The following is a 7,642-nucleotide window of genomic DNA, read 5'->3' as shown; positions in this document are numbered from 1 at the left end:
GGTTATCTGCTCTATCTTATTGCTTTGTAGGCGTTCTTTGTAATCGTGGGTGTGAATTCTTAGATGGATTTTCTAGAACAAGGGTCTTCTCCCGACCAGCAGCTTACCTTCCCGCTCTTCATCAAACTCCCTTTACAACTATCAAACTCATACTTTAAACTAGCTCAGAGGTCACCTGCCCAGTGACTTCTTCCCCATCTTCTTTCTCCCAGGGTCATTGCCCCGCCTTGACCTCCTACAGAGTCTAAAACCCTCTCATAGCAATAGTCACTTTAGCTACAATGGTCCATTTCTTACCTTTCCCCTTCCAGCCCTTAAGTACCCTAGGAACAGACTACTCTAAAAGGAAGGGGGGCTCCTATTTTCATGTAGCATCTGGGTATCTTGTTTCTTTTTTTCTTTTTAATTATCTGTGTCCCGACTTTCTACTATGTGTTATAACCTTTATAATGATAAAAAAACATGTCTTACTTTAAGGAAAAGAAATGTATATAATATCATACCCTTATCCCTGCCTCATCTCCAGCATTGTGTGTTGGGTATCTATCTAGCAGAAATTTCAGTCGACATGATAAAAAATGAGCTCCTCAGTTCATCTTCCTGTCCCAGCTCGGTTTCTTTCCTGGCCTCTGTGACAGGTGCAGGATGGCAGTATTATTGCCCAGAGGTTCAGGATAGCAGAGATTTGCTCTAAGTTTGCTTTTGCTCCCTTCTCCCGCATCCAAACCACGCTTTCTAGCTCTACTGTCTTTGCTTCTTTCTGTTCTCTTGGGAAATTATAATAGCTTCTAAGTGGCTCCTTTGCCCATCTCTGTCAAGGAAAATGTCGCACTTGATGGAATTAAACAGGGAAGGAAGACTTCATTCAAGACTACTGTAATAAAGATTAAGATTATTGCCTTAGGGGAGAAAGAAATTCAATTTCACAGGAACAAAAGATGGGGAGTTTTTAAGCACTGGGTGGAAAAGTCCCGGAGGACTTTAGGGGGCAGGTTGGTCAATGTGATTGCGCCTCTGTATTTGCTAATTGGTGTTTATCAAAGTTAAGGCTTCTATCCTTCAGCAGAGACTGGGAGCTGGCTTTTATCTTCTCTTGAGGATTGCATTTCAAAGAGATGACTCCCAGGTCCTTGAGAAACATTCCTGAGTTGTAATTGGCTGGGAGAAGAGTTAAATCTCAGAGGGGGCAGAGAAAGAATTTCCAATTCCAAGTTTTCTAAACTAAATGCTCCAAGAAAAGGGAGATTGGGGCTTATCATCAGAAAGATGTCTGTCTAAAGTTTAGTCAAACTGAGGGGACTGTTAGTCTTGGTAGGCTCACCCCAATTTAACTGTCAGAATTTAAACTCGGTTTTAACATTTTCTCTCTTTGTTCGAAAACCTTCCATGGCTCCATACTAACCACCAAAGGAGCTCTAAACTCCCGTAGGTATCGAAGAGTCTCTGTGCTCTCACCTGAGCCTCCTCAGAGGTGGCACTGGTGTGGGCATTCTGGAAAAGCTCTCTCTGGGTCGCTAGACCAGCCACTGGGAGCCCAGAGGAGGACCACAATGTGTGCCATTCTCTGGGGCTGGGGTCAGGGGTCAGGGGTCAGGGGTCCCTGCCTCTCTCTGTACACTCTGCCTGGCAGTGCGAGCTGTGGTGGACCCGGTCACTGCTCCTGGTCTGCTTCCCACGTCTCTGTTTGAGGATATGGGAGAGAAGGGGTGAGGCAGAGCCGTGAGAACCAAGTCGGCCACGGCCGCCGTCCGTGCCACCGGGGCTCTCTGCCCTGCTTTCTTGTAAGTGAGGGTAGTGACACAATTAGTTGTAACTATTGATCTCTTAAGATGAGAGTATGGCAACCATTTTACATCATCTTAGTATTTTATGGGTACTGCCTTTCATGCTCTCACTACGTTAAATACGGTGACCCCCATTTTAAAGATGAAGGAGCAGAGGTGGAGGGAGCGTAACAAAATGTCACGGAATGTAAGTGGGGTGATATGACTCTTAGGCTGGGTAAGGGTAGAGCGAGAGAAAAAGACCGGGTAAATCCCCAGATCATTACCCTGCCAGCCAGATGTGTTTCCAGGAAGACAGGCATCTCCCATCAGGTAGATGCTCAGAGGGTGACCTGCCCTGATGGCTGAGTGGTGACCCAGCTGCCCCTTCATGGCTCTCTGACAGCTGCATCGTGTCAGGGTCAGTTTGGCAAAATGCCGTGACTTTTCCTCATTTGGAGACCACCTATGCCCCACCCAGGTCAAGGTTGTGAGCCAGTCAATGTCCCGTGCTTTTCCTCTGAAGGTCAAGGATTGGACGTGGCTCTCTTTAATGTCTCCTGGATGACAAGGGCAATCGAAGATTCTCTGTGTTCTGTTCCACCGAAGATACAGAACTCAATTGAAAGACCATAACACATTGAAGCGTCTGAAATTCAATCTGGAGTTGAAGCAGCAGTATCTAATGCACATTTGGAGAAGTCATTTTTTTTTATCTCTGCATGTGGAGGGCGGGACTGCCTTCCTACTTCGTCTGGTCCCTAGAAAATGACAATGACTCTTCACCCTGCCTGGCTGTCAGACTTGGGGCTGCCTTCACCTTCGGCTGTGTCCAGGGCTTGGGTCATATTTAATTCTTAGGGCTGCTTTTCCCGGGGCCCCACTTTTCATGACTCTCGGTTGTACTTTTCTTAATAAAGGGACAAGAGGCTGAGGGATTAGTAACTATAGTTACCATTTATTAGGCACTTTATCAGTTAAGGCTTTTAATAGCAAACAATCACAACTGGCTTGAGAAGAAGGGTAATTTATTGAAGGGTATTAGCTTGCACACAGAATCTCCAACAGGGCGAAAGAACAGTTTGGAAGCTGTGCAGCCAGGAACGATATCCAAAATCTCACTGCAGAATTTGGGGGGAAGGAAGACATGACAGCTGCTACTGCTGTCCTCAGCACCCCAGCCTGAACTGCTAACGTTGAACCCTGGAAGCCGTGTCGACTTTTCCCTGCAACAACAGTGAAAGGTAAACATCCTTCTTGTTATCTTACAGTGAGAAGTGAAGTTCAGAGACGTTGGGTAGCTTGTTTCCGAAGCCAGTCAGATTCTCTCAACTGTAAGTTCAGCGAGGATGGGGACTGTATTGATTTTGCTCACCATTGCAAGCTCAGAGCCTGGTGTGGTGCCTGGTCCATAGTAGGTACTGAATATACTTCTAGAACAAATGGGGCAGGCGGAAATGGTGCAGATAGGTGCGGTTGCTTTCCCCGCCTTCTTTGGTACCATATCCTGTGTTTCTGGCCAAAGTGTTGGGCAGATCACTCAGGATGGGGTGGCCACGGTGTTGTGTCTTCCTGGCTGGGGTGATTGGTTCCAAAGTTTGAAGGATGTGAATTTGGCTAGATATCCCATTATATGGATTAAGACTGAGAGCCAACATGCAGAGAGAAGTGAAAACAGGATTTATGGTTCAGTTATCCTGCGTGATATGAATATGGACTCTTTTCTAAGCAAGTACTATTGCTCTGGTCAAGAAAGACAGGTTGGAAATGGTGATTGTCTTAGGAAGGGGTTTGGTTTGGATGGCAACTCCAACTCCACTGTTCCATTCGATGTATGTGCTGCAAGAAATATTCCAGAACTGGGTCCAATTACATCTGTCTTCTTGGTCTTTCTTCCTCTCTCCTTGGTAAGCCCTCAGGCATCTTACCTCTCACCTATATTTAAATGGAGCCTTTGTTACCTGCAGTTTCTATGTCTCCAAAGCCTTGCTCAATGAATATCTCTGAGATCTGTTCGTTGGGACACCTGCTGGGCTGAGGATATGATGGTGTTGATGGATAGAGGAAAGCAGCCTTCAGGGTAGACAGTGCAAATTCTGGTGGCCGTGGCTGGTTATGGGCCGTGTGAGAACCCTCCACTGGAAGCAATCTGTTGTGCAGGGCTCTTATGTGGCCAGGCACAGAGCACTCATTCAGGCCAGCTCTGGTAACGGGACTGTTGTAAAGTTGTCCATGTTGTAAAGCTGTCTGTGAGTTGCCCTGAAGGGCTCTTGCAGGAGCACAGCCATAGCCTGGGGTTCTGCGGATATTGGAATGTAACCTGGGAATGAGATGTTCACGCTACCCAAGGTAGCTCTTGCCTCAGACCATCTTGGCACATCCTTGTAGCATGGAGGCTCCTTCATGATCAGGACTTGGTCATCCACCTTTTGTTTCCACTCTAGCTGTAGCACTGACAGCATGGTCCTCTCCCTCATTACTTCCATGGACCAGTGGCTAGCCCACAGATTAGCTTCTCCTGGACTGGTATCATTCCTAATCCAATCAGTTCTTGCAAGGGGACCAATGTCACACAGTATGAGGCTTCTGACTTATTTGCAAATAACCCCTCGGTCTGTTTCTTCTGCGGGGGTGGAACTGGGAGGGAAAGGAAAACATTCTAAAACTTGTATTCTGCTTTACACATGATTTATGATTTTGCTTCAAGAAGCAGCTTGAGTTACTCTATAAAGAATTACTCTTGAGATTCATTAACGTACCAGGTACTTGTCATGCATGAAACCACTTCCTCTCTCAAATTCTCTGATTCTGGTATGTTTTTGGCATTTCACATCAAGTGTCTCTCACCTTTGTTGCTTCAGGAATTTCTCTGAAGCCAAAGCCTAATCCTTTACAATCAGAGTGGTGGAGGGACTGATAAGTCACTTCCCCAGGGCAGCCCTTAACCAACTGGGGAAGGGAACCGGTGGAGGAGTCCCTCATCCTCCGTGTCTTTGGAGATGTGTTCTCTGTGGTTCCTTCACATGCCCCCCAACAGTACTGACCCCTGGTTGCTCGCAGAGGTAACTAGCAATTGGTGCATTCTGTAAGAACTTTTCTCTCTTCTCTGTCTCATTCCCTTACTTTTTCTTCCTGGGACTGCCTCTTAAATAAATTGCCTCCACCCCAGCTTTTGTGTCTTGACACCAATTCTCTGACCCCAACTGGGTGTCCTCCAAGTTAGTTAAACTCAGACACCAACTACTTGGTATTAGCGTAGACCCCACTATGCTAATACCTTCACAATGCTGTCCCACTTCAAACCTCTGGGTCACCTGCACTTCGGACCTACTGGGCATAAATTCAGAGACTTCCAGGACCTCCTCAGGTTTGATAACTTGCTAGAAAAACACACAGAATCCACTGAAAGTGCTAGAGTGATGATTGCCGTTTTATTAAAAAGGATGTAACTCATGAACAGCTCTATGGGAGAGACGAATAGGGCAACTTCTAAGGGAGGGCGGAGCTTCCACACCCTCTCCTTGTGCAGTCTGGGTGCATCACCGATCCTGCACATCAATGTGTTCAACCAGGAAGCCTCACTGAGCTTTGGTATCCAGAGTTTTTATTACAGTTTCATTACATAGGCATTATTATTTATTATTATAGATTAACAATTATCATTAACTCATTGGCCACAAGATTGAACTTGATCTCCAGCTCCATTCCCCTCTGCAGAGGTTGGGCTGGCCCATAACTACAGTTCTCTAATGATGTGGTTAGTCTCTCTGGTGACCAGCTCCAGTCCTGAAGGTCTGTAGGGACTTCTGCTGGAAGTCACCTCATGAGCATAACAAAGACACTCCTATCACTAAGGAAGCTTCAAGAGTTTTTGAAAATCTGTCAAGAACTGCGGACAATGACCAAATATATTGATAAGGCTATACTTTGTGAATAATTCCAACGGAAACAAAAAGTTGTTATACTCACACTCAGTACCTGTAAAAACCACTTTGTCGGTAGGTTCGAGAAGTCACAGAAGTTTGATGGGATGATATCACGGAAGGCCTCATGTCTCATGCTTGTAGTGAAAACAAATGACAGTCCCTTCAATTTTCTGAGTAAAGAGTAAGTGAATCAATGTATTGGCCTTGGAGGCCAACGAGAACCAGATGCAAAGCTGGGAATCCTGAATAAGATTTCCTGGGGGCACTTGGGTGACCCAGTTGGTTAAGCACCTGGCTTCTGATTTCCCCTCGGGTCGTGATCTCTTGGTTTGTGGGTTTGAGCCCCACATCAGGCTCTGAGCGACAGCACGGAGCCTGTTTAGGATTCTTTCTCTCTCCCTCCCTCTGCTCCTCCCCCACTCTCTCTCTCTGTATCTCAAAATAAATAAACATGTGTGTGTGTGGGGGGAAGACTTCCTGGAGTGACATTTGGGCATCTGTTCCGCACAGCAGTCACTACTGAGACTTAGGTCCCTGGAGGCTTTGAGAGCCACATCCGTGTTAATCAGCAAAGGACTCCACTTAATGCTGGTTTGTAGGGAAACTTCACTCCTGTTTCCGAAGACTTGCCATCCTGCCCATTCCAGCCTGCTTCCGAGCCTCTGAAGCACGGACTCCACATGTCTGTGCACCCCTGGAGACTCAGAGCCTTTTTCATCTCTGTACTTGATGTAGAGTGCTGCTGTTCCCACTGCCCTTCCCCGTTCGCCACTGCACCAGCCCCCTACCCAGTCTTCCCATCTCCAGACCTCTCATCCATCAGTTTCCATCTCCCAGGCTCAAGGATGCTCCCCGAGCACGTCTTCTTCTTTCCCAGAACGCCTGGCCTCTGGGCCTTTGTCTTCCTTCCTGCCATGCTGGTTTCTCTTTCCTTCTGAATCATAAGGAAGGCAGCCTTCTGCTGCTCAGCTCTGTCACTGCTCGTCTTAGTAACTTGGCTTTTCATAATGAGGCTTCGTTGTAAGTTTTATTGACGGACTTATGTTAGGCCACAGGAACCCATCTTGAATGAATTCAAAGCAATTAATCACACTGTGATTAACTTTAATGGTGGGATGTTTCCTACACACGGCAAGTAACCGTTCACATATGTTTCAATTAATATTTTTACCCCCTTTTGTTGACAAATGATCTATTGTACTTAAAATTAATTAAATGTTAGCATGGTCCCAATTAACATTGCATTAACAAGAAAAAATGCCTTGATTGTCAATACTGAGCAAAGTCTGTGACAATCTGCCACTTTAATTGTGCAGCATATCTTATTTGAACACATGGGGGCCTAACCTTTTCGCAAATATAGTGGATGGTATGGTCGAAATGTGAGGCCGTGTTTCAAGCCATTGAAAATCTTGACGGTTTCTGCTCTGACTTGAGATCATCAGGGAAAATAAAACCTTGTTCCCCTAGAGAGAGTTGGTTATCCTCCTCTGTCTCTATTCTGCTAAACCCATATTTAATGTCTCTCGATTGGCTTACTTCACATATAGTCTCTTTTTGTTTAATTCAATATTTTATATTATTTTTGTTTCTTTTATCCCTAATACTGTCTGATTCTCTTTTCTTGGGTGTTTCTTTACCTAAAAGCTATTATGCTATAAATTTCAAACTGTGTCTTTCAGTTTTTCCCTCAACCTTTTAGCTTTGAGACCCATCTAAGTGGGTATGTGAGTCCTTTTCATATGCAAACATAATATTGATCCATGCTTACATTTGTAAACATCTAAATTGTTTCCAACTCTCTGCTTTTATAAGGAACACTGGGATGAATATCTTTATGCATGTGAATTTGGGTACCTGTCTAAGATATATTCCTTGGAGAGAGCAATCATTGGGTCATAGGGCGGGTGCACACTTATCCCAGGATCAATCAATTTTGCATAGGAAGAATTG

Source organism: Prionailurus bengalensis, chromosome C2, assembly GCF_016509475.1.
Source record: "Prionailurus bengalensis isolate Pbe53 chromosome C2, Fcat_Pben_1.1_paternal_pri, whole genome shotgun sequence".
NCBI classification, from domain to species: domain Eukaryota; kingdom Metazoa; phylum Chordata; class Mammalia; order Carnivora; family Felidae; genus Prionailurus; species Prionailurus bengalensis.
This window is presented reverse-complemented; position numbering follows the sequence as displayed.